This window comes from Macaca thibetana, chromosome 5, assembly GCF_024542745.1.
Source record: "Macaca thibetana thibetana isolate TM-01 chromosome 5, ASM2454274v1, whole genome shotgun sequence".
Taxonomy (NCBI): Eukaryota; Metazoa; Chordata; class Mammalia; order Primates; family Cercopithecidae; genus Macaca; species Macaca thibetana.
This window is the reverse complement of record NC_065582.1, coordinates 181973584-182001401: the sequence shown is the minus strand read 5'-3', so window position 1 is coordinate 182001401 and position 27818 is coordinate 181973584. Positions and strand designations below refer to the sequence as shown.

General features: G+C 53.1%; 1 protein-coding gene across 5 annotated transcripts in view; it reads right to left on the bottom strand.

Annotated features, from left to right (window-relative positions):
* The window catches only part of LRPAP1 (LDL receptor related protein associated protein 1), a 768843-nt gene that overhangs the window by 305784 nt on the left and 435241 nt on the right, over positions 1–27818 (bottom strand). Inside the window, exon 1 of one of the 5 annotated variants that reach the window (XM_050792187.1) lies at positions 18705–18708. The exons of the other annotated variants lie outside the window; for them this stretch is intronic. The gene's annotated coding sequence lies outside the window, so the exon portion shown is untranslated. Of the gene's footprint in view, positions 1–18704; positions 18709–27818 lie in introns of those variants that run through there. 5 annotated transcript variants of the gene reach the window in all.

The following is a 27818-nucleotide window of genomic DNA, read 5'->3' as shown; positions in this document are numbered from 1 at the left end:
AGCTGGAGAGGCAGGAGGTAGCTTCCCTGGAGCCCCTGACACCTTGGGAGTGAGGCCCTGCCCACACCTGGATCTCAGACTTCTGGCCTCCAGAACGTGTGAAAAGACATCTCTACTGTTTGAAGGCCCTAGTTTGTGATCATCTGTGAAGGCAGCCCTGGGAAATTAATGCAGCCCTCCAAGGTCCCAGCCCACCCGAGTCCACCTTCCTGGGTCCCCCCACCCCTGCTCCATGCGTTCTCCTAACTTGAGCCCACCCACTGCTCCACCTCAGACCCTGGTGAGCACCCCCAGCCCTGCTCAGAACTGTCCCGGCCCTTTCCACCTCTATTCCTCCCTTCCTCAACCCCAGCCAGGCCTGCCCACGCTCGCACCATGCCCCCTCAGAGCCCTGGCAGGGCTCTCCTGGTTCTCCATTGCTGCTTCCAGGCCCTGCACCCCACTCCTCAGGGCCCAGACCTACTCCCCCCTCCCCACGGCTGTCACCCCCCATCATGCCCCCATCCCTGGAGGCCGGCACCTGGCTTGCTGCCTTCTAGAGTCATAGCCGTCCACACCGCAGCCTGTGCACAGCGGGAGTGGCCGTCCTCATCTCTCCATCTCAAAGTCTTCTCCAGATGGCTCAGAGTCAAAGAGGAAGTGAATCTAAAATTAAAGGCATTTAAAATAACGATGATAACCTTCCTATCAAGATGACCTTCGAGGTTGGATCGTTTGTCCACAGCTGTGTCCTCGCGCCTGACACAGTGCCTGTGATGGACGCGTCCAGGAGTGGATCAATTTTCCTTTTTCCAGCCAGGGGGCCTGGACTTGGAGATGGGGTAACTGGCCCATCATAGCTGGACCTGGCTGGCTTCTGACCTCAATCTGAGCTCTCCTAAGTTGGGCAGCACCCTTCTGGCCAGACCAGGCCACCTTTGCTTCCTGCAGCTGCTCTGAGATGACCCCAGGACCCATAGAGGGAGATGACGGCTTGGGCATAGACCTGGCATGAGGCTGGCACATGATCCTGCCCCTAGTGTCCCTGCTCAGCAATCACACTGCCCTCTCAGGGTGGTGAAGTCCCCAGAACCCTCATCCTCTGAACTGATCCAGCCCACCTGACCTGAGAACGCCTGTTGCTGTGAGCTCTGACTGCCTTGCCAGTTTCTGTGGAGGAGGCTCTGTCTCTAACAGAGCACCCCAAGGCTCCAGGCCCAGGAAGTGCAGGCGTGGGGTCCCTCCCCCTACCTCATCATGATGCTATAATGGCTTCCTTTGCTACATCCTCAGCCGCCCACCTGGAGCTCCACGCTCCTGACTCCCACCTCTCCTCTCTCCCTTGTTCCCTCCCTGTCCCTCTCTCTTCATGCACACAGCCCCGCCCTGCCCTGCTAGCTGGCTTCACTTTATACCTAGGACCACATGCACACATATGCATATATGCCCACACACACCCAGGCACACACACATACGTGCACACACAGCATGCATACATGCACACACACACCCAGGCACACACACATACGTGCACACACAGCATGCATACATGCACACACACACCCAGGCACACACACATACGTGCACACACAGCATGCATACATGCACACACACACCCAGGCACACACACATACGTGCACACACAGCATGCATACATGCACACACACACCCAGGCACTCACACATACGTGCACACACAGCATGCATACATGCACACACACACCCAGGCACACACACATACGTGCACACACGGCATGCATACATGCACACACACACCCAGGCACACACACATACGTGCACACACAGCATGCATACATGCACACACACACATATGCACACAGTTCTGTGTGGTAAACCTTCCTCCCGTCTCCCAGGAAAAATAATACTTCTCTCCTCTCCTGTCTGCACATGCAGGTCTTCCTGCTCATGTTTCCTGAGGACAGAGGCCATTGGATGGAACAGTCTGGGCCTGTCTTCCACCCACTCTCAAAGGCCATGCCCTGCTTATCCCTCTCCCTAGCTCCTGCACCCTCCCTTCCCATAACCGCCATTCCTATTTGTCCACCTTCATCTCCCCATCAACTGTTCCTAGACCCTAAAGATGCCAACTGCAGCCCCACACGAAGCTTTTACTGCACACTCCCAGGTGAGGAAACTGAGGCACAGAGGTCTGGAGCCCAGGCTCCCTCTTGGGGATTTCACTCAGGAGGCTGTGTCCAGGGAGTGCGGGACCCCAGACAAGCCATCCCCATGTGGCCCCTAGGCTCTGCTGTTCTTTTCTTCATAGCAGGTCTTCCTGCAAGAGAAGGGGGTTGTCTGAGCCCCCTCTGCCCTCACCTTCCCTGGTACCCCCTGGCCAGACTCTTACCAAGGCCCACAGGAACCCTGGGCCGCCAAGCCTGACAACCATGCCTGGCTCCTCCACTTGCTGGCGTCTCGAAAGCCCTCACATGGACGCTCACCCCGTCCTCCTGCATACATTCCTTCCATTCGCCCCGTCCTCCTGCATATGTTCCCTCCATTCGCCCCGTCCTCCTGCATACGTTCCCTCCATTCGCCCCGTCCTCCTGCATACGTTCCTTCCATTCGCCCTGTCCTCCTGCATACATTCCTTCCATGTGTCTAGGGCCCCGCGGCCCTCCCTTCCCCCACCTCAGTTGCTGGTTTCTCTGGGGGTTGGGACCCCAGGGCTCAGTGCTGCTCCTCCTGAGACCCCCTGCACACCATACAAGGGCCCCATATTTGTGTGCCTGGCCCTGATTGTTGGGAACAATCTCCATCCCTGCACCTCCACCCGCCTCCCTGACACCTCTCCCTGGGTGTCCAACAAGCACCTCTGGCAGCTGAGTCCAAAGTCTGGTCTCCCCTAAACATTCTGCTGCCCTTGCCTTCCCTGTCAGCCCCTGGAGTCTTCTGCCACCGACACTGACATGCTGGCATCTCGGAGACTCCTCCCTTCCGCTCATGCTCGTCACCATCCAGTCCCCAGCTTCCACACACTCCGAAGGCTTGAAGGGGCAGCCAGAGGGGTTGGGAGGGAAGTGCCCATGACGTCTCATGGCTGCAGCATCTGGCAGGTGGGGGTGCCCTTTAGGGAGATGGGGGGCTGCAGGAGGGAGACATGAGGATGGGCAGAGGTCTGGAGTTGGTTCTGCCATGCTGAGCGGGAGGTGCCTGCGCTGCCAGCAAGCCGGCAGGTGGGCTCTTCTCAGCAGAAGGCTGAGTGGAGCTGTCCGCGAAGGGGTGGTGCTGAAGGCACAGGCGTGCCTGGCCTCCCTGGGAGCAGGTAATGAGGGCAGGCAAGGGTGCTCTAGGCAGCCACTGGCGTCTCTGGGCTCAACTGGAGCAGAGACATGGACGGTATGATGGTAGCGCCCCTCACACCCCGGGTTCCTAAGTCAGGGAGCCCACCATCCCACAAGGGAGCCACTGTTCTCCCCTTTGACCAGTGTGCACACAGCAGTGGGGGAAGCACTGCTCACCATAGGGTGACCAAGGGGCCATCCCAGACCCCAACCCCACATTCAGGAGACTTCCCACCACTCTTTACCTCAGCTTCCCGTTCACGGAGGAAGACTCACACCCTGTCAATGCCTGCTGGAAACATGGGTGTGAGTCGGCAGAATGGCTGGTGAGTACCGTCTGCTCCCACCCTTCCACTGGCCCTTTTGGTATGTGCGGTTCTGAAAATGCCTGCATCCTGCATGCCTCTGTTCCTTCCAACATAAATCCTGGCTTAGCCTAAGTCAACCATGGGCAGGGACATCCCTTCAATTTCAGTAGGAAATGAGATTGCCGTGAGCTGATACAGGGTTGCAGTCGTGGACAGCAGATCAGAGGAGGAGGAATGTGCATGTGGGTGTGTGTTGGGGTGTGTGTTGTGCCCGCTTCTGTGGTGTGTGCACATGTGTGCGCTGTGGAACACGTATGTGGACACAGGTATACATCTAGACATATAAATAAAGCATTTCCTCGGGTCACGTGTCCAAAGGTCAGATGCAGGGAGCATTTTCAGTTTTTGCTTTTCTCAAAAAGACCAACACAAATAAAGACTTCTCTTGGTGAACTGCAGAGTGCTTGCCGTGGGAAGGCAGGCCTGGAGGGGGAGGCTGCAGGGCCTAATTCATGTCCCCAGCACAACAGAGCTGATCTCCTCTCCACCACCTCATGAGAGCTGCTGCTGGGTTTTCCTGAGTGTCAAGTAGGGGGTATCCAAAGGCATCTGTGGGGCTCCTCACTCTTCTCTCTCCAACCCTCCTCTCCTCCATCTCCTTCCCTCTCTCTCCTTGCTCTTTTCCTCCCCTCTGCCTCTCCCTCAGTTCTTGCATCTTGATTATTTTTTCCAGGAGTTGGTATAGATATGCAGTATCAGATCAGCCCTTTGGATCTGGGCTTGGTGAGGTCTGGGGCCAGAGCTAGCTCCGGGAGGTAAAACAGCCAGGGAAAACCTTCACATCTGTCTCTAACTTTCCATCGCTGTAATATCAGGTGAAGATTAATTTCACAACCAGCTGTGATGGGAGGGGTTCAGTCTAGCAGTGTTCAATAGGTGTCCAATTGCACACACTGGGGTCTATGGGAATAATGTCACAATCAACTAGTGATGTCTGCCAAGGGCAGGGAGAGGAGGAGGTGACATGAGTGCTATGTGCTGAGTGACGCCAATTTGGACAATGTAGGCGTGGCTAAGAGAGGCGAGGGCCACCCTGGTTACATGTGACATCCCAAAGCCTTCACTACTCCTAGACCCATCTTGCAGCCCTTCCCTCAGACATGTGCTGCTTCCTCCACCCTCTGCCTGGTGACCTCACTCATCCTTCAGTGTCCAGCACAAGGGGCCCTCCCATGTGCCACCCTATACCATGCAGACACCAGCCACCTGGATTCCCTGCACTGTCTGCTGTTGGCCAGGGGCCCTATGACTAACTCTTAGTGCCTGGTGCTCTCGACTGTGGCATCAGGCAGTGGCTCTGAGCCTGTGGGATGAATGGAACTGAGTGATGTTCTCTCAGACTCTCGTGCCCCACAGTCAGGGCCTGGCAAATGGGAAAGGGGCCTCTGCCCCATTTCCACCAAGAAACATAGGTGTTGGGCTTCACAGGGACAAAAGGAAAGCCTGGCTCCTGCCCCAGATCCACCTAAGTTCCTTTCATCTCAAAATCAGCCTTTTCAGGGGCATCAGGAAATGGCAAAGTTGGATATCATGGACCCCACCCTTTGCCCTGCCCTTGGTGCTGCCCAGCCCTGCAGAGCATTGTCCAGCTGTCCCTTCTTCTTGTAGGTACCATAACCAGGTTCATGTACACCACTCTGTGCACCCCAACTCCAGGGAACACATCTCTGCAACTCTCGCCAAAAAGTAGCCAAACAGGTACCTGCACCCCCATCCCAACCACCCCAAACAGCTCAGAAGAGCAGAGGGCCAGACAAATGCTCCAGCTGGGAGACCCTTGGCCTCATGGGAGCACACTGGCATTCTCTGCCCTGTCTCCATCTCCTCCAAGCAAGTGAAAAGGAGTCTAAGGGAACCCTAAGGTCATTCTCTTAGGGGTGCCTGGATGGAGAGGGAGCTGGTACCATTGGAATGCCCAGGAAAGTGGCATAAAGTTATCATAGGTTGCTAGGGTATTTTTAATCAGTTTTGAAAACAACGTCAAGGTAAATTTCAGAGGAAAGCATGTTATCAGAGATGAAAAGATGAATCATGATAATGAATCATTTCATAATGACTAAGAGATCAATTCGATAAGAAAACAGAACAATCTTAAATGCATATGTGCATAACAACAGAACTTAAAATAAATAAAGTGAAAATAAATAAAACTGATAGAACTACATGGAGAAATAGAAACTCCACAATAATGGTCTGAGATTTCACGCCTTTCTCAATAATTAATAGAACAAGTAAGCCCAAAACCAGTAAAGAAATAGAAGACTTGAACAACGCTATCACCAATGTGACCTGATTGACATTTATACACATGCTACCACCACCAGAAGAATGTACATTCTTTTCAAGTGTGTACTGAACAATGACAATAGACCATATTCTGTGTTATAAAAACAAGTATTACTAACTTCAAAATGATACGAATCATACAAAATATGTTCTCCGATCACAATGTAATTAAGTCAGAAATCAATAACAGAATTATATCTCAAAAGAAAATCTCAAAATTGTTGGAAACCAATTAATATACTTCTGAAGAACCCATGGGCTAAAGAAAAAATCAAAATGGAAAATTGAAGATATTTTTAACTGAATGAAAATAAAAACACAACATGTTAAAACTGGTGGAATGTTGCTTAAACAGTGCTTAGAGGGAAATGCATAACACTACATGCATAGACTAGAAAATAAGAAGGTATCTGATCAATAATCTTAGATTTCACCTCAGGAAACTAGCAAAAGAAGGGCAAATTAAACATAAAGTAGACAGGAGAAGATAAATAAAGAGCAAATCAGAAGTCAGTGAAATAGAGAACAGAAGAACAACAAAGAAAATCAATAAAACCAAAGCCAGTTATTTGATAAAATGAATAAAATTAATAAATCTCTAGCAGACTGATAGGACAGAGGAGAAGAAATAAATCACCAGTTTTAGGAATGAAATAGGTGATATCACTATAGATCCTACAGATATTGAAAGGATAATATGGGAATGTTATGAACAACTTTACAATACTTTTGACACCTAGATGATATGAACAAAATCTTTAAAAAATACAGACTATCAAAGCTTAATCAAGAAGAAATTGGTAGCTGGAATAGCACTATAAGTGTTAAAGAAATTGGATTTGTGGTAAAACACCTTCCCACAAAGAAAACTGCAGGCCCAGATGGTTTCAACAATGTTTGGATTGTACCAAACACTTCAATAAAAATAATACCAACTGTACACAAACACTGCTAGGAAATAAGAGAGGAGAGAATACATGTCAACTTGTCCTATGAGACTAATATTACCCTGATACCAAAAGCAGACAAAGACATTACAAGAAAAGATAATTAGGGACCAATAGCTCTCATTAACACAGATGTAAACATTTTCTAACAAAATGTGATCAAGTTGAATCCAGTAATATGTAAAGAAGATGATACATCATGGCCAAGTGGGTTTTATCCCAAGAATGCAAGGTTGGTTTAGCATTCAAAAATCAGTCAATGTAACTCAACATGTTAGCAGGCTACAAAAGAAAAACCACATGATCATCTCAATAGATACAGAGAGGCATTGGACAAAACCCAACATCCATTCCTGATTGAAAAAAAAATACTCTTAGCAAATTAGGAATTAGGGGACTTCCTTAACCCCATGAAGGGGATTTATGAAAAGCCTGCAGCTGACATACTTAATGGTGAAAGACTGAATTCTTTTCCCCTTAGATCAGGAGCAAGGCAGGGATAGACTCCCTCACCCAGGTCAAGTTTTAACAACATAGTTGCTGTTACTGCCACTGCCTTTATGTGGTTTAAAGCCAAGTGGCTTCCTGTCCTGGGAAGCCCCTTCTTCTCCTGTCCACCTTTTGCAACTGGCCCTGACTTGCAGCTCCAGCTCCAGCCTGGCACACCTCCCTGGTCTCCCCAGACCCTTGGCTTGCCTCGGTCCTTATAAGCCCCATAGTCCTGTTTCTTCTACTAAGTTGATGAACACTTTCTAGATATTTTAGTTACTTCAACTAGGTTGTATGTTCCTTAAAGGTAGCTATGCATACAGGTGCCCAGTAATTACTTATTTTGCAACGTATGTGGGCCCATTGAACCCACGACGAGCTACCCCTGGTCTTGCAAAGCTGTGACCATGCTCCTAGACTCTCATAGTCATATGGATTCCTCACTGCAGTAGGAAGGACCACAGGGCAGTCAGATGGACTCGATAGAGCCTTGTCACCTAGGAATCACAGCCGATGGCTAAGGAAGGAGAGGGGGCAGGGTTTAAATTAGACCACCAATGGCCAGAGCACAAAGGAAACTCCAAGCAGACCGATGCAGAAGTTCAGGGTAGGAAGTGGGTTCCTCCAATGGGAGAACTGAGTAGTGCTTTGTAGAAGGGACTGTGTTCGCATTGACCTGAGCAGGTGCTTGTGATTTCAGCTGGTGGGAGGGATGGGTGAGGACATTCAAAGAGGGGGCAATGGTGTGGACCATGTGACAGAGCCCTGCACAGGGAATGGGGGGCCACAGAGTCACTCACTGGGATTCTTCCACCATGAGGACCAGAGTCCTTCACCTAAGAGCCAGCGTTGTGGAGCATGCTGGATGTGAGCAGGGGCTGCAGTCAGACAACCAGGGCTCAAATGCTCACATGACCATTTGCATAAGTTCACTGCCCAACTATAACTCCTCACCATTGAACTCAGGAGTAGAGATGTGACTGACTTTGGACAATGAAAAGCCACTGGAAGTGATGTGTGTCTCTTGGGAAGGGTGAGGTTCTCTGCAAGGCTCCTCGTCTGGGCAGTACCCCACCCAGTGGCTGCCCAATTCACCTGGACACTGTAGTGAAGATGGCAGATAGGCAGCTTGAGTGAGAGGTAGGCATGGATTGCTATCAGCCACTGGGTATGGGGATGTTTGTTACTACAGCATCTCCTAGCCCAAGCTGTCTGATACACTTGGCTTCCTATGTTACCTGAGCAATCTGTGGTTTAGCTTCCTCAACAAGAAAGAGGGAATAATGACAGCACCTACCTTTTGGGGTGGATGTGAAGATTAATAGGCTTCTTATAGGTAAAGCATGTTGAAAAGCGCCTAGCACAAAACGTGCACAATGTGAGCATCTGCTGTTTTCTCTCACTTGTAGCCTTGATTTCCTAAGTCCAGATCCCAGCGGTAAAGTAATTTTCCAAACTGCGGTCCCATAGAACACTTATTCTCAAGGTGCTAATAGATGTGCCATCAAAAAGATATCTGCGTTTGAAAAAATTCTGGGTTAAGCCAAGTTAAACAGTTGTATTTAATTCCCAGACTTCTCAGAGTCTTTAATCTGCTAATGCACCATTGAATCTCCAAGAGACAGTTTCCCCTCACATTTGACCATGAACATGTATGTGCATACTCATGCATACATGCATGCATGTGTGTGTGCATGCACATGTGTGTCACAGTGATTAACTTCACCCAGGGCTGTGTCCTGTGGGATGACTTTGGGAAAGACGGGCTTTCCAGCAATGCCTCGTGGAGGGGTCCTCTAGTGGGCCCCGGGAGCTTTCTGAGTTTGGCGGGGGTATTTGGGGTGAAGCTAGCACTAAAGAAGCTTGGAGGGGCATGAAGCCATAATGGAGAGGGACTTCAAAGTCACAGGGCAAGGAGCCAGGAAGAGCCCAGAGAAGCCACTTCACCCTCGCAGGGCCGCAGAGGCTGCAGAGCAGCTTTGGGAGAAGTCCAGGAGCCTGGGGGGCGGTTGGGGTTGGGTATTACCCTGTGCAGCCAAGAACCATGTTGAAGAACAGGAGTGCCTTCAACATGCAGGGACTGGGGGCACTGGGCCAGCTCAGGGTCCAGAGTCAGAGGGGCAGACAGCCAGGACGGATGCGGGAGAGAAAGGCCACAAAGGTGGGCTGCTCTTCTGAACAAGCCCCGGGGTAGTGAGGGAGAGAGGAGAGGCAGTGACCGGGGAGAGCGGCAGGGCCCAGGAGGGGGGAAAACTGAGGCCTTTTGCAGGTGGAGGAGAAGGAGTGTCAGGTGGACTGGGGCCCTGTGGCACACGGAGGCCTGTCTGGGAGACAGGACGGAAGGAGCGGTGTGCAGGCAGGGATGTGATGCATGCAGAAGTTCATGGAGGCAGGGGGCTGTGGGCTGGTGGGGCAGAGGCAGGGTGGGGCGTCCACCTCTGGGGACTGGTCCTGTCTCTGCTGCCCAGAACTGAGGCTGCTGGACCCTCAGAAGCCTGGCTTTCCCTTGCTCTTGGCAAGGCCCCCGGGCCATGGTTAATTGGATCTGACAATTCGGTGTGGCTGTTTACAGACAGCTTTTTGTCCTTAGGACAAGATGGAAATTGGATTTTGGGCTCCTGGCTGGGAGATGCTCCCCGATTCCCAACTCTCATCATGTTTTGTGGGGGTCTCAGACAGCTGCCTCCACTCACGGCAGATGACAAATTATGCATCCACTTAATTCCCGCTTGGGCCGGCTCCATGCCAGTGTGCAAGTGGTCCGAATCTCTGGTCTCTAGACACATCCATTTCGCTGGCATGAGCCTCTGGGCTCTTGCCTGGCCAGAGCCTGGTGGTGACTGGAGAATTTTCCTGATGAGTTGCCTGGGCTTGGGTTGTGGTTGCTGGTTGTGCACGTGGGTTTATGGGGAGCACCCCCCAGCACAGCTCAGACCTTAGGGGCTGAGCTACCAGACAGGCCTTGGGCAAATCACTCATAAACATTTATCTTCACAGAAATGTGTGACAGTCCCTGGGCATCCAGTCTTGGCAAAGATGGTTTTAAATGTGCTGGCCAGAGTTTTGGAGACCATTCCAACTTCATGTGGACTCTTGGACTCCTTATCCTATGACCACTCTTTTCCCTCCCACTCCAAAACTGAGAAGGCTGCCTCCTTCAGGAAGCCCTCAGGGATTCCTCTCTCCTTCTCCCAACTTTCACCATCGGGACCATCACTGACTCAGATACAGGGTGCCCAGGGATGCCCTTTTGTTCGTAAGCACAAGACTCTCCCTAGGGTTGTTGGGACCTCCTACTGGGCACAGACTTTTTCTCCATCTCTCTAGAAACTCTTCCTGAGCCAAGAGAGGCAGAGAGGGAGGCATCCAGGAAGAGCAGGGGCTTGAATGAACAGGAAAAATCGAGAGAAGGGGAAAGAACAGGGCTCCCCAGGCTGCCTGACAGGCCGGGCCTGGGCCAAGCGCTCTCCGGGGTCCTTAAGGATATCTGGCAAAGTGCATTCCATCACTGCACCCAGAAAGAGAAACGGAGGCTTGTGGGAGGGGATTTCATGGTTCAGCAGCAGCAGGATGAGGACCCATGCTCCAGGGACACCCAGAGGTGAAGGAGCCTCCAGGACACCTCTGCTCTGGCCCCACCTGGCCAGACATGGATTTCAGCCTCATCCATCCATACACCGGGCGCTTCGTGCACCAGGCCCCACCTTCCAGGCACAGACAATGAGGCACAAAGTGAACAGTGATGCAACTCAGAGAACAGCATCATGGCGGGGACACTCCAGCCTCCACTCTACGACCCGCACACCTGGCCCCCAGACCCTCGCTGGCGCAGGCCACTCACATGCATGTGTACCATGCAAAGGCCTCGTGGGTGACTCAGAATTATACCGATGTGAAGCTGTGCTATTAATATGATTAGCTTTATTTTGTGAGCAGAGCGTAAAATCATTGAGCTTGGCGGCAAGTTGCTTTGCCTCCCTGACCTCAGGCTCCTCCTCTAAAGACCAGGTTTTCAGGCCAGGCACGCCCGTAATCCCAGCACTTTGGGAGGCCAAGGCGGGCAGATCCCCTGAGGTCAGGAGTTTAAGACCAGCCTGGTCAATATGGTGAAACCCCGTCTCTACTAAAAAAATATAAAAATTAGCCATGCGTGGTGGCAAGCACCTGTAATCCCAGCTACCTGGGAGGCTGAGGCAGAAGAATTACTTGAACCCAGGAGGTGAAGGTTGCAGTGAGCTGAGATTGCACCACCGCACTCCAGCCTGGGCGACACAGCAAAACTCCATCTCAACAACAACAGCAACGAAAGGTCGGGTTTTCAGAATGTCCCTTGCGGGACTTGTAGTTTCCAGCAAGACTTCGTGGATTTGGAAGGATGTGGAGCCCCGTCTGGAAACGGGAAAGATGGATGTAGGTGCTTCAGTTTATGCCCCAGTCCAGGCACAGGGGGCGGGAGGAGAGGATGCCACCAACTGCTCCTGAAGGTGTCACAGTCTCAGGGGAAGCAGGTCAGGGAACATTGGAGACAATGCCAGGCTCATCCCTGGGTTCCCAGTTCCGTCGTGAGGGCGAGAGGGATTCAGATGGACTTGTGTTCACAGAATGGCCACAGCTCCGCCAGCTGCTCAGGGCAGTGGTTCCCCCACATGCCACGTCAGCAAGAAGGCGGTCTATTGATAGAGTGGCTTTAGGCCCCTCATTCACGCATGCAGTGCCCTTCTGCAGCATGCAGAGCCCTGGCTGGGGGTTCCACAGGGAGGGGCCGATGTCCCTGCCCACAGGGAGCTCAGGTCTGGTCTATCACAGTGGAGCAGCTTGGAAAGATGTGCATATTCACATTATACACTGAAACAGAAAACATCACATTACAATTAAACATACTAAAACTAAAAGTTCATTTTATTCTTCTGACTTCTAAGAAATTCGAACATTTTCCTGAGCTCCTGAAACTTCTGTGGGCCTCAGGCAGGCACTGTGCTGCTTGCTGGTGGGCCACGCAGGTGTGTCGGGGCAGGTAGCCCCCACAGAGGGTGGGGCTGTGCCCTCCCTTCCCTGAGCATGATCCTGTGGAGGGGCCAAGGGGCAGAGGCAGGGCGCTGGAGTGGAGGGTGGGAGATGATTTTCCATCTGAATGGAAAGCCTACCTTCCCCAGGCTCCATCATCTTCCCTACGCTGATTTATTCCCATCAGGGTTTGTCGGCAACAGGCTGCCGGCCGCCCTCCAAAATTAACTGCCAGGGAAAGGGCCGGTCAAAAGCAGTGACCAGGCATTGGAGCTGCCCAGTGCCTGAAGCTGGTAGCTGGTGTATGAGCGATGAATGACACACGTCACCCTTTGCCTGGGGGTGACAACTCAAAACTGCTATCCAGGAATTACGCACAGGTGACTCACTCATCCTCACAAGGATCCTACAAGAAGATGATGTCATCACATCAATGGTTTCCATTGGGTCCTCCCATTGGGTCCCCAGATGAACCCGGTGTGCTCATCCGTGAGTTCCAGGTCCTGAGGACAGCCCTGTGCCACTGCTCATCCTGACAGCACGGTAGTGAGGTCAGCACCTCCTCCTTTAAGCAGATGAGGAAACCAAGGCCCAGAGAGGTTGAGCCACTTGCCTGGGGACCCCTAGCTAAAGTGGCCAACCCAGCCCCAAGACAGTCTCACCCGCAACTCTGTTCTCGATCTTTGAATTCTGATTTAGCCAGACATGGGGCAGGATGGGGGTCTGGGACACTGTTGCCTGCCCACTCCCCCCAGGATCAAGACCCCTCTCAGTGCAGGGATTGTGGTAGCTGGAAGGTGGACCCCACGGGCCCCTGAGTTCCCGACTGGACAATGGGTGGGCCAGAGTTAGCAGATAAAAATCCGGGGTACCCAGCTGTGTGTCAATTTCAGATAAACAATGTCTACATTTCTGGTATAAATACATCCCATGCAATATTAAGAAATACTTATTCTATAGATTACTCATTGCCCTCAAACTAAAGTTTAACTGGGCATCCCTTATTTTCTCTGACAGCCCTAGCAAGGGCAGCGGAGAAGGCTTTCTGTGAAGAACCCCCACTTTCAAGAGCTGCTTAACATTCCCTAGCGGAGCAGAAGTGTCCCACGTCCTGTGTTCCTCCCAGGCCCCAAGCTGACTGGCCTGTCCGTGGAGGTGATGGTGGTGAAGAGCCGTCTGTCCCGGAGCCCTGGAGTCTGAGTCTGCTGCACGGTTCTTCCCATTTCTGTGTCGTCTCTTGACCCTGGAGCAACCCAAGGAGGATGATATGTATTGTTCCTCTTATTCTTATTCTCCTTTTTTATAGATGAGGACACCAAAGCTCAGAGCCGGGGGAGCACCTCACCCAGCATCACCCTGCAGGGACGGGCCACGGGCACACCCCAATGCTGAGGCCTCTGCAACCCCCTCCCCAGCCCGCTGAGCCTGGAGACGTGTGGGTTTGCTGCCTACTCCCTGAGCCCTGGCTTTCTGGGGTCCCAGGAGCCCCAGGTGAAGGCCCCTTCCCACCTGCGGTGAGGCTGGGCCTCTCTCTGAGTCACACCTGCCACTCCTTTGTGCTTCAACAATAAACAAACCTCTCACGGGGGTGGTTGAACTCCACGGGAGAAGAACAAATGAAAACAGCGGTAAAGGTGGCAAAGGCGCCGTGCCAGGCACTTAGTTTTACCAAATACACGCCCACAGGCAGTAAGAGAATAAGGGCTCCCTCTGCATTCCTCCTGGGCCTTTTCAAAGCAGCACCTTTGTCCTGGACTCGGGTAGGGGAGGCAGGGACCACTGATGCCTTCTATACTAGACAGCTGTAGCCTGAAGCCATTTGCAAGCCGCATCCTGTCACGGCCCTGACTTTTGTGAGCACCAAATGGATGCTCAGAACTTGGCCCACCCAGGGTCTTTTAATCCAGGACTGACCCCTGGGGACGGGGCTGGAGAGGGTGTCACAGGTCCCAGTCCTTATCCTCAAAGCTCTGACCACTTTGAGTATATCTTTTTGATGTTTTTCTTTAATAACTCATTTGGTGACAAAACCTGGCCTGATGATTTATCGTTTCTTGGACATTGTTAGGCTGCAGAACAGTGGATTCGTTTGAATAGGATGGTCCTGTCTAGCCCCCTACAGGTGTGGTGAAATACACAGAATAGGCACCACATGGCTTTGTAAGGCTGAATTCTGAAGCCCACTGGCTCCCGGGGCTTCCTGTAAGGGTCCTGGACTTGTGGCTGTCCCTACCCCCCTGCTGAAGAAGCTGAGCTAAACAGCAGCTGCAGAGAGTCCTGTTAGCTTGGGAGGCTGGGGACACCAGGGACTGGACATGCCTGGTCTGGCGGGACAGTGGCAGCACTGGGTGACAAGGGCTGATTCAGGGTTGGGGGTGTGGGGATCTCCTCTCAGGGTCGGCCAAGGCTGGGAGGCAGAGTGGGGCCGAAGGCTCAAGTCTGGACTGGTCAGGATTCCTTTGATGATGGGGTTGACCATGGTTAGGATGAAAACAGGAGGAGGACGGTGCCTCCCGGACTGAGAGTCCCCCCATGTTGGGGCTTCCTGTGGCCACACGGCAGATGCTCTCAAGGCTCTGAACTGTTTCATGCATGCCCCGTCCCAGAGTGCAGCCTCTAGACAGCCAGCCCCGCCTCCCCTGCCTGAGGGCAGCCTTGTGCCCGAAAGCCCACACCCCTGTGTGCACAGAGCAGGGTGTGCCCAGGACACTGCCCTGCTCCCCCAGCCCCCCACCCAAGCAAGCCGGACGATGGGAGCCCTGCAAATGCCCCAGCTCCTTCCCTGACCCCGTCAGGGCACCTGGGGATGGGCACTGCAGTCTCTCCAAAGCTGCTCTCTGTGAGAACAGTGCACTCACCCAGGACCCCTCCCCTCGCTCAGAAGCCCCGTTCCGGGGGTTTACGCTCTTAGGTCTCTGCCTTGAAACTTTTAACGAGTTTATCTTTGACTTTGTGTTTGTGAATGACATCCCATGGAAAGTTTGGAGCTTTGGCTCACGGGCAATCCTGCCTCCCACCCCTCCCCCACTCTCAGGTGGGCTCTCGGCTGCCCACTCTCCTGCCCCGCCAGTGACCTCTGCCACCCTCCACCCCTGGCATGGGCCTGTGCAGGTGTGGGGGGTGTCTCAGGATTGGTTGTTCACACCCTTTCAGGGGCTTCTGCCCGTCATGCCCTCCTGGGTTTTCTGGGAGCCCTCCCTGATGTCATCCTTGTCTCAGGTCCTCTTCTGGGACTCCTGGCCTGAGACAGCCTCCACCTTGGCCATCCCACCGCCAAGTATGTGTCCCTGCAGGCCCCTCGCCAGGGATGCCTCCTCCTCTTCCTGTTCACCCAAACGCTCCTGACCCCTCTCCATCTCCCTTCACCCTCCTGCCCCTCCGCCAGCTGACTCCAGCTCACTCTTCCAGTCTCTGCTGCAACCATCTCCTCCTGGAACCCTCTGAAACTTTTTCTGGTCCAATGTCCACATCTCACTTTTCCTGGTTGACAGTTCTTCTGACCTCTGTGACATGGGCCTTTCTCCTTGTTCCTGAGGAAATGCACTCCCTCGATGCTATGGAATGACTTGTGTCCCCACAAAAGCCTCATGTAGAAGTCCTGGCCCTCCGGACCTCAGAACGGGACTGTAGGTAGAGACAGGGCCTTCAGAGAAGTAACTAAGGTGGTGGGGTGCGGTGGCTCACGCCTGGAGTCCCAGCACTTTTGGAGGCCAAGGGTGGGAGCCACCCAAAGTCAGGAGTTAGAGATCAGCCTGGCCAACATGGCTTCTGTATCACCATGTATACTGGCTCCAGGCTTCTTGTATAGCCTACAGAACTGGGAACCAAATCAACCTGTTCTTTATCAATTACTCAACCTCAGGTGTCCCTTACAGCAGCGCAGATGGACTATGACACACCTTGACGTTGAACTCCCAACCTCCAGGACTGTGAGGTCATCTGTTTCTGTTGTTTAAGCCCCTGGTCTTCGTTAGTTTGTTATGGTGGCCCGAGCAGATGGATCTGGTTGGCAGCTGGGCCTGTCTGCCTGAGGCTTGTTGAAACCTCCTTCCCTGCAGTGCCTCAGGACTGGTCACTGATAGGCTTTGCCAATGCCAGGAAATAAACAAGGAGAAGGGTGCCCCTCCTGCAGGTCTCCCTGCAACTGTCATCTCCTTGTTTGGTGGTTGGCCTTGCCGAAGGCTGGCATTGGCAGTGCGTGCTCCTCTCCCATCAAAACTTCCTCCTGCGTGGATCCAGGCTGGCTGTAGGGCCTTGCTTGGCCAGTGGAAAATGGCAGCAGTGACTTTCTGGGACTCCGAGCTGGATCAGAGGATGCTGAGCAGCCTCTGCCTGGGCATCTCGGAGCACTTGCTCCCTCTTGGAGCCCTGCCGCCATCCGGGAGAAGCCCAAGCCTCATGGAGAGACCACGTGTGGGCCTGTCCTCAACAGCCCCAGTGCAGCCCTCAGCTGACTGCCAGCCTCAGCCACAGCATTGAGTGATGAGCCTGGAGGGCATCCCAGGGGAGCCCCCAGGTGACAGCAGCCCTGGCAGACACCCCACTGCAGCCAGGGGTGAGACCCAAGTTAGAGCCTCCCAGCAGGGAGCCTGGTCAACCCACAGAACTGGAAGACATAATGATACATTATTGTTACATTGTTATTTTACACTAGTAAGATTTTTTTTTTGACAGAATGTCACTCTTGTTGCCCAGGATAGAGTGCGTTGGTACAATATCAGCTCACTGCAACCTCTGCCGCCTGGGTTCAAGAGATTGTCCCGCCTCAGTCTCCCAAGTAGCTGGGATTGTAGGCACCTGCTACCATGCCTGGCTGATATTTGTATTTTTAGTAGAGATGGGGTTTCACCATCTTGGCCACGCTGGTCTTGAACTCCTGACCTCGTGATCCACCCAACTTGGCCTCCCAAAGTGCTGGGATTATAAGCACCAGCCTCCGCACATGGCCGCTTTTTTTTTAATGCAATAATAGATGCACAGAATACCACGTGATCCTGACTCTGGCCTCAGGGCCAATGAAACCCATTCTGCATGCCCCATGACAGTCCTCCAGAAATCCGCAGACAGTCCCCAGGTCCCCAGAGTCTGTTCCCTCAGTGAAACAGCTCTGATGCCTTCAGACATTTCTCTAAGGATCCAGTTTCAGATTGACTTTCCAACCCCGTCATTGCTAATAAGCCCACTCTAATCGGTGGAGATGCAGATTACCTAAAGACCCAGAACCAACCACAACGCTGCAAAGAATGGTATGATCAGCCCCTAGTGCAGCCAAATGATCACCTCCGTTATTCTGGACACTCTGCTCCTATTAATGTAACTGAAGATTAAATTTTCTTTCTAATCAACCTGACCCTGTCATCTGCTCAAATGAAGCTCATATCAATTATGGTGTCTCCTTCCTTCCTTTCTCCCTCCCTCACTTTCTTTCCTTCCTTCCTTCCTTCCTTCCTTCCTTCCTTCCTTCCTTCCTTCCTTCCTTCCTTCCTTCCTTCCTTTCTCTTTCTTTCTTTCTCTTTCTTTCTTTCTTTCCTTCTTTCTTTCTTTCTTTCTCTTTCCTTTCCTTCTTTCCTTCCTTCCTTCCTTCCTTCCTTTTTCTCTCTTTCCTTCCTTCCTTCCTTCCTTCCTTCCTTCCTTCCTTCCTTCTTTCTTTCTTTTTCTTTCAGAATTTCACTCTTGTTGCCCAAGTTGGTGTGTAGTGGCCCGAACTCAGTTCACTGCAACCTCTGCCTCTTGGTTTCAAGCAATTCTCCTGCCTCAGCCCCCTGAGTAGCTGGGAATACAGGCGCCCCCACCACGCCCAGCTAATTTTTTTGTATTTTTTTTTAGTAGAACCAGGGTTTCACCATTTTGGCCAGGCTGGTCTTGAACGCCTAACCTCTGGTGAGCTACCTGCTTTGGCCTTCCAAAGTGCTGGGATTACAGGCGTGAGCCACTGCGCCTTACTGGTTTCTTTTTAAACAAGCACTTTCCACGTTTTCCTTGGGAACACATACACAGGTTGCCAACACAGAATTCCAGGATCCAATGCAAGGGGGTCACTGGATGGCCCAGAGCAAAACATTTGCTTCTGGCAGCAGGGAGTTGCTAATGAGCGAGTGGGAAGATAATAGATTTATGCTTTCGAAAAATTTCCTCCAAATAAAATCTGCTGCAACCAGGGACCAGGAAATTTGTCACACATAACATGATATATTTTTTAAACAATTCCAGGTTTTAAAAAATTCACTGATTTTCTGTCACCCACCTCAAAAATACAAAAGAAAAAATACATATTCCATCATTTCTTAAAAATTCAAAATGATTTCTCTTCCAGTATTTGAATCAACACCCCCCAATTCAAATGTGGCGTTTCTGAGAACGTCTAATTCATTTAACTATTTTTCAACTCGGAGGAACGAATTGTCAATCACCTGCTATTTCTAGAACAAAAGGTTCTGTGGAAGACAGGTTCTGAGGAAGCTCTGAGTGCTGCAGGCAGGGACGAAACCTCTGGAAGCTGATCTCAGGCACTAGGAAGGTCCCCTGCACTGGGCTCCCAGCACGGAGAGATTAGCCACTAATCGGATTGACCCCTCCGGGACCTGACGTCTCCCCCACGGAGACCAACAAGTCTTCACAAATTTGAGAAAAACAAAAGAAGAATGTTTATCATAAAGATCTGGGCTCACCACCCCGTGGGATGGCTTCATTTCATCTTGAAATCGCAAAACCTGCAGCCACTTAGGAGTAAAACAAAGAAAGGACATATTTCTTAAGGGGAAAAGCATGTAGGATTAATCTCAGAGCTTTAAGACCTGAAGGTTCAGAGCGGATTTGAGTGGTTTCAGCATATGCCGTGTTCCGCGTGAGAAATGCTGATGTGACCGCACAAGTAGCTTTTCTTGGCATTTTTATGCATTATATAAGCACATTTATATAAATGTTTTCCTGGATTGGATAAATAGTGCTTTTCTATTTAAATTTAATCTGGGTCCTTGAGAATGAATTTCACTGATCTTTTGGTAACCCTGGAGATTTACCCTTGATGTAGATTTCAAACGTGAAATGGAATGTCGCTGAGTTCATTGGTTCTGGCACTCGCGGTGGTGTCTGGCACAGAGGAGACCCCCAGGAAGAAGAATGAGTGGGCAGGCAAATGTTGCAGGTGACAGATGTCCTAATTACCCTGATTTGATCATTACACACTGTATACATGTATCAAAATATTACATGCACTCCCAAAATATGTACAACTCTTGTATTATATAGCAATAAAAAATATCCCCCCAAATGATGGCAGGTTCATTCCACAGATGCTTATTGGGAATATCTATGTGCCTGTCTGTTCTAGGCATGAGGAATGCAGCAGAAAACCAAGGCACCAAGAGCCACACCCAGAGCTTCCATTCTAGTGGGAGAGAGTGACGATCAACCCGGAGGCACCTGTGCCAGGTGGGGCTGAGAGCTAAGAAGGAAACGAATGTAGAGCAAGAGTGGTAGAGAGAGACCGTGGGGGGTTTTCATTACATATGTGGGGTCAGGGAAGGTCCCTTCCCTAGAAAGGGGCACTGGAGCAGACCCAGGAGACTTCGGGCAGCACCTCCCCCAGAGAGGGCAGGACCCGGGCGGCAGTGTGTGATGCAGTCAGGGCATAGGGCAGAAGCGTGCGGTGCAGTCTGGGCCTAGCACAGAGGTGTGTGGTGCGGTCAGGCTGTAGCGCAGAGGTGTGCGGTGCGGTCCGGGCATAGCACAGAAGTGTGCGGTGTGGTCTGGGCCTAGCACAGAGGTGTGTGGTGCGGTCCGGGCATAGCACAGAGGTGTGCGGTGCGGTCCGGGCCTAGCACAGAAGCGTGCGGTGCGGTCTGGGCCTAGCACAGAGGCGTGCGGTGCGGTCAGGCTGTAGCGCAGAGGTGTGCGGTGCGGTCCGGGCATAGCGCAGAGGTGTGCGGTGCGGTCCGGGCATAGCACAGAAGTGTGCGGTGTGGTCTGGGCCTAGCACAGAGGTGTGTGGTGTGGTCTGGGACTAGCACAGAGGTGTGTGGTGCCGTCAGGACGCAGTGCAGAGGCCTGCGGTGCTGTTGGGATGTAGCGCAGAGGCGTGCGGTGCAGTTCAGGTATAGCACAGAGTTGTGAACCAGAGGAGGGGAGAAAGGGGCAGGAGGTCAGATCCCTTGGGCCTCGGAGGCTGTGGAGGGACTTCAGATTAGACTCTGAGTGGCTCAGAGCTCACTGGAAGGTTCTGAGCAGAAGAGGGACAAGTTCTGCCTTCTGTTGCAGAGGTGCCCCTGGTGCTGTGTGGGGAAGGGCTGGTAAGGGCAAGACCAGGGCACCAGGGAGAAGCAGATGCTCAAGGCTGGTGGCGCAGACCAGGCTGGGCTCCGGATGGTGGCTGACGGGAGAGCTGACAGGATTCACCAGCCATTGGGAAGCCGGCAGAGACGGAGACGGAGAGAGAGGAATCAGGGCTGACCCCGAGAGGTAGAAGCACGGATTGGCCAGTGGCTGAGATGGGGAAGACTACAACAGGCTTTGAGCTGGGAAGTAAAAGATTTGGCTTTTATGTGATGCCTGTTAGGCCACCAAGTGGAGATCGCTGATATATAAGCCTGGTCTTCCAGGGTGATGTTGGGGCTGGAGGTGCAGATCCAGGCGCCATCAGCAGAGGGGTGGAACTGACAAGCCTGTGAGCCTGGACCAGGGCCTCCCAGAGCGAGGGAGGCGTGGATGGACAGCCAGCCAAGAGTGGAGGGGTTGGGAGCTGGGCCCTGGGATCGGCAACCCAGGTTTGCACCTGGCTCCCCCTGTGTAGGGAGGGTCAGGACCTGTGTGAGGGGCTGGAGTCTCATGGGCAGCCTGGTGCAGTGACGGAGGCAGAAGGGAAGGGTGTTCCAGCTGGAGGCTCGAGTCACCATGGGTCAGAGCACACCAGGGCCAGGCGGCTGCCAGGCTGTACCTCTTGGGCTTAGGTGACTGGGAGTCCCAGAAGGTCTCAGATGGGTGAGTGACAGGGCCAGACCTCACTCCTCTAGCCTGGCACGGCCCAGGGCCCAGCACGCTTGCCGACCCCCCTGCCGAGCTGCAGAGCGGGCTCGCTGCCTGGAGGCCCTGGAGGCGTGGTCCTGCCCGCCGTCCTTGCCTGAGACGTCATTGTCACGGGGTCTCTCCTGACCATTGGTCAGACACCCCGGTGGATCATCATCTCCTGAAGCAGAGCTGGGACCCTGAGTGGATCCAAACAGATCTTGGAGGGGAGGCGCTGAGAGGTTAAGTACCTTTCCCAAGGTCGCTGGCTTAGTCCGTCTGCGTTGCTATCAGGGAGCACCTGAGGCTCAGCGAGGTAGAGAGAACAGGGGTTTCTTTGGCTGGTGGTTCTGCAGGCTGCACAGGAACCATGTACAGAAGCCAGTACCTGCCTCTGCTGGGGGCCTCGGGATGCCTCCGCTCACAGCGAAGGGTGAAGGGAGCCTGTGTGTGCGGAGACCACATGGAGAGAGAGGCGGGAATTGCTGGGCTCTTCTCAACAGCCAGCTCCCATGGGTGCGCACTCACCCCTCTCCCCCACCAGGACCCAACAAGTCCCATGAGGCCCCACTACCAACACTGGAGATCAAATGTCAACGTGAGGTCTGAGGGGACAGACATCTAAGCCATGGTAGTCACACAGGAAGCAGATGCGGCAACGAACACGGGGCCATGAAGCTGCGCGTGGCCCTGACCTCTCTGAGCTCCTCACCGCACAGCAGGGTGACGATGTGGACCCTCAGGGTAGCTGCGGGGTGTGGTAGCAAGCCCTGCCTCAGAGCCTGGCGCTCGGCGCCCATTGGGCACAGCTGCCACACTCACACCAATCTGCTGCCTGGCCCGTTTCTTCACCGTTCTCAGCCTTGTCTCTGCCCGCCCAGCTCTGTGACTTGGAGAAGCCCCCCCTGGCCTGGGGCTTTGGCTGGAGGGGTGTCGTGGTGCTGTGCACCCTGGATTGCCTGGTGGTCGTGGTGAGAACTGAATGCACCATGTGGAGCGTGGAGCGTGGAGCCTGGAGCATGGAGCTGGTCCTCTAAGCCCCTGATTCCCCATCTGTGGAAGCAGGACAGGATCTGTCTACCCCATGGGCAGTGGAGAGGAAGACAGGCAGCGTCTGCAATGTGCTCAGTGCAGGGAGGGGGTGCTGGTGTGACCTCCGTGCGGGCAGTTGTGTGTGGTGTTTATGAAGCTGCCCCTGGACACCAGCCCTGGTCAGATCTGAGTGGATGCAGCTGCCCAGGCCTGACTCGCCTGCAGGGCCCAGCTTTGAGGGCCTCGTGGCATTTCAGGAAACTGTGCAGGTGAGCAGCCTCCTGTGAGGTGCACGGGGGTCGGGGGGAGCCTTTGAGGGTCTCTCTTGGGGTTTGGCCTGTCGGGATGGAGCTGCCTGCAGGCATGCCAGTGGGAGCCAGAGCCGGCCACTCCAGGCCAAAGGGGTAAGTCTCCCCAGAGGCTGGTGGCCCACATGGATGCCTGGGTGTTGAGGGCCATGGTGAGGCAGGACGTGGGGCAGTGGGCCTTAGGGTTCCCCACAAAGGTGTTTGGGAATTCTCTTCTGATGAGGGGCACAGAAGGTTTTTAAGCAGAGGAGTGGCCCCATCTGGTTTGCTCTGGAATTAAGACTCCTCTATTGAACTTAGTTTGAGTTTGAATGAAGCCATCGCTGGCGAGAATGCCACCAGCCAGACGCCGTGGCCCCACCCTACACTCCCGGGAGGCTTCCGCCCGGCCACGCCGGGATTCCTTCAATGGCCTGATCTCTCCTAGGGGGATTCTGAGCCCCACTCAGAGGCGGGAGCCCCTCAGACGCACGGGAAGTCAGCGTCAGGAGAGCCTCTAGAGGTTCTTCCCAGCACCCTGCGGGCTCTGTGCAGCCCTGTGTTTTCTGATTCAGCTGAGCTGACATTCAGGAGCCAGCCTGGGAGCAGGCACTTCAGGGAAAAGTGTCTTTCCCCCAAGCAGGCGACCTCAGTGATGAGCAAAGCGCCCACCCACGAGGCCCTCGTCACCTGAGCTCTGGTGGGTGGGGGTCCCCTGGTCGGGGTTCGGCAGCCGCCTCTGCGGGTGTGCAGTCTGAGGTCCCTGTGGGCCTCCCTCCATGGCCCTCCCGGGGACGTGGCAGACTGACCCTGATGCTGTCACCCTCAGCAGCTAGCATCTGTAGGGTGGGGTCGTGTGTCACCTATTTCAACACACCACATCCTCTGACCTGCACAGCAACTCTGTGACATGCTATTGGGTCAACTCCTTTCAAAAGACGGGAGGGCTGAGGCCAGGCGGCTCCTCCTCCTGTTTTCAGCACATCCGGAACTTGTGTGGGTCACTGAGACCGAGGCCAGTGCTACAGATGCCGAGGGCAGCTAGCAGAGTCAGTGTGCCTTCAGGTGGGGGTGTCCTGCCAAAGGAAAGAGGGCCCCCAACTGTGCCCAGGCCCTAACCCCTGAAACCGGAAGTATGTTCTCTTGCAGGGGGAAAGAGCTGCCGAAGGGATGCATGGAAGATCTGGAGATGGAAGACGGTCCTGGGTGATCCGGGTGGCTCCCTAAATCACAAGCATCCTCACAGGAGGAGGAGGGTTGGAGTCAGAGATGGGATGATGGACACAAGAGGCTGCTGTGATTCCAGGAAGGGGCCACAACCCAAGGAATGCAGGCAGCCTCTAGAAGCTGTAAAAGGCAAGGAAACAGAATCTCCCAGGGAGCTTCCAGGAGGACCCAGCCCCACTGACCCCTTGACTTTAGACTTCTGGCTTCCACAGCTGCAAGAGATGGAACTCGCACTGTGGTGAAGCCGCTGAGCTCCAGGCAGCTGGGGACAGTAGCATAGGAAGCTGGAGAGAGGCGCTGAGGATCTGGGGCGGCTGTGCGGGCTGGGATGACGATCGCCTGGCTGAGAACGTGCCCATGGAGGACTCGCTTACCTCTGCCTGACTCCGGGACACTGAGGCTTTCAGTGGGAATGAGATGATTTCCTTCAGGCACCCAAAGGGACTGGAAGTGAAACTCAGCCCCCTGCTCCACCTCCAGCTCTGCCTCTGGACACATAAGCAACCGTGATCCTGCAGCGACCGAGGCACATGCTGAGTGCTGTGGCTGGTGCCAGGGCCCCTGGAGGCGACAGGGAGCTCTCAAAATGGTATTTCCCTAGGATCCTACAACGCCACACAGTGGTTGGTGGGTGAGGGTGAGGGGCAGGGCTGGAGGGCAAAGCCCCACGTGGGATTCCTGGTCCAGTGCTCCAGGGCCACACGATCACACGTGCTCCCACGCACGCACACCTCGGGGAGGTCTTCAGTGACCAGCACTTCACAAGGACATTCCACCAGCCCAGATATCTGAGCCCCACGCAGGGCACGCAGTAAGAGTTCATCATGCTCTGGTAATTATTATGATTAGAACACAACGTGACGCCAGGGCAGAAAGGGCTTGCTTGTTGGGAAGACAGACTGCCAGCTAGGCAGAGACGTGCATGTGCTCACGTCCCTGATGGTCCTATCCTGGCCCCACCTTCTCCTTCACCCCCCAAACCACTCACAACCTGTCCCCAGTGCCCCTGTGTTCCTGAATCCAGCAGTTGGTTCTCAGAATGCTTTGCACTTGGCCTTTCAGCCTCAGACATCAGCCTCCTCCCAGGAGACACATCCTTCTCTTGGCTTCCAGGAGCTCCTCTCCCCCAAATCCATGGCGTTCCCCTTCTCTCCTCACATGGTCCTACCTCTGGTTGGAGCATGCCCCCAGACTCAGAGCTGTCTAACCTCAGCCCCCATGGTGTTCTCCAGCCTCAAGGCTTAGAGACCACCAACGTCAAAGGTCCAGAACACCTTATGACCCCTAGGCCCCGTCCACTGCCCCCCTGGCCACCTCACACCTGGAGGTGGCACAGATGCTGAACCATCCTCTTGAGCCCCCAGCTGGCAGACCCAAAAGCATTCCCTTGAAATCAGTTCATGGTTGGTCAGCCTCTGACTTGTCAGGACTGGTGAGGTCTGTTTCCTGAGTGAAGGCTCTTTGCTGGCAAGACACAGTGGGGAACACAGCCCTGGAGCCTAACAGGTCTGCGTTAGAACATAGGCTCTGAAACTTAGGAGCTGGGGACCTTGGGGATATCACTTAAGTTCTCTAGCCTCAGGTTGCTCATCATGCTATGATTCGTGCTATTCTATGCCTTCCTCATTTATGCTCTACTATGCTACATTAAATCACACCATACCATACTCTGCTACACTAAGCACTGCTATACTGCGAGACACTCCATTCCATTATACTACGCTATACCCACCCCATCAGGCTGTACTGCACTCCACTATACTCCACTATACTATACACTACCCACTCCATCAGGCTGTACTGCACTCTACTATACTCCACTATACTATACCCACTATACTATACAATACCCACCCCATCAGGCTGTACTGCACTCTACTATACTCCAGTATACTATACACTACCCACTCCATCAAGCTGTACTGCACTCAACTATACTCCCCTATACTATACACTACCCATTTCATCAGGCCGTACTGCACTATACTATACTACACTATACTATACTATACTATACCCACTCCATCAGGCTGTATTGCACTCTACTATACTCCAGTATACTATACACTACCCACTCCATCAGGCTGTACTGCACTCAACTATACTCCACTATACTCTACTCTACTATACTCCACTATACTATACCCACTATACTATACAATACCCACCCCATCAGGCTGTACTGCACTCTACTATACTCCAGTATACTATACACTACCCACTCCATCAAGCTGTACTGCACTCAACTATACTCCCCTATACTATACACTACCCATTTCATCAGGCCGTACTGCACTATACTATACTACACTATACTATACTATACTATACCCACTCCATCAGGCTGTATTGCACTCTACTATACTCCAGTATACTATACACTACCCACTCCATCAGGCTGTACTGCACTCAACTATATTCCCCTATACTATACACTACCCACTCCATCAGGCTGTACTGCACTCAACTATATTCCCCTATACTATACACTACCCATTCCATCAGGCGGTACTGCACTATACCATACTCCACTATACTATACTATACTATACTATACTATACTATACTATACTATACTATACTATACTATACTATACTCCACTATACACTACCCACTCCATCAGGCTGTACTGCACTCCACTATACTGTACACTACCCACTCCATCAGGCTGTACTGCACTCTACTATACTCCAGTATACTCTACTCTACTTTACTCCACTATACTATACCCACTATACTATGCAGTACCTGCTCCGTCAGGCTGTACTGCACTCTACTATACTCCACCATACTACACTATACCCACTCCATCAGGCTGAACTACACTCTATTCTATGCCACTATACTATACACTACCCACTCCATCAGGCTGTACTACACTCTACTATACTGCAATATACTATACTATACCCACTCCATCAGGCTGTACTGCACACAATACTCCACTATACTGTACTATACCCATTCCATCAGGCTGTACTACACTCTATTATACTCCACTATACTATACCCCCTCCATCAGACTGTACTGCACTCTACCCACGCCATCAGTTGATAGGGTACTCTATTGCAGCTGACTGCACTATACTACAGTATGCCATACTCCACTACGTCATACCATATGAGAATATCCCAGTTTTCCTTCTTGAGCTGTCATCTGGCATAAGTAGAATGGGATGAGCTAGTATTGCAAAGTACTTAGAGTGGGGGCTGACCCGAACACATGCTACCTAGTGTTTGTGGGAGAAATAAGTAAGACGGTCGCTCCTGCCTGCCTGGGGGAGAGGTGCCCCCCTCCTCAGGGTTGAGGGCACATCGGACGGAGGCACCTGCTTTATGAAGGCCAGTCCTGCCCCCTGCCTCTCTGTGACCTCTGTGCCCTCTGTCTGTCTGTGCCATATCTCATCATCCTCACAGTGGCCCTGCCCCACGGGCATATTCTTCTTTGATTTTTGGTGGGAAGGCCTAATTCCTCTGGAGATGGGGCAGCTTGCCAGAGTCCCACAGCCAGGATGTGGTGAAGCTGGTTCTGGCCCTCGGTCTTCCTACGCAGCCCACTGGCTTCCTGGCCTCTGTTCCTGCCTTTGAGCCAGTGCTCAGGGGCCAGGATGGATGTGGGCCTGGGAAGCTCCAGAGCTTGCCGGGAAAAACCCACCTGTCCTGTGGAAGGGCAGTTACAGACATCACGATGCATCCTACAGAAAAGGGACCCTACTGGGCCAGCCTGGGGCATGTGGCCTTTGTGTTGCAGGCAGCAGGGGGTCCCTTGGTCACAGGAGTGGAGGACAGGCAGGGCCCACCCCTGGGTCCAGCACAGGCTTGCTGAGTGACTATTGACCCAGTGTTCCCAGGAGCAGCAGCGAGTGGCTCTGGGTTGGCCATCCTAGTCTCAGT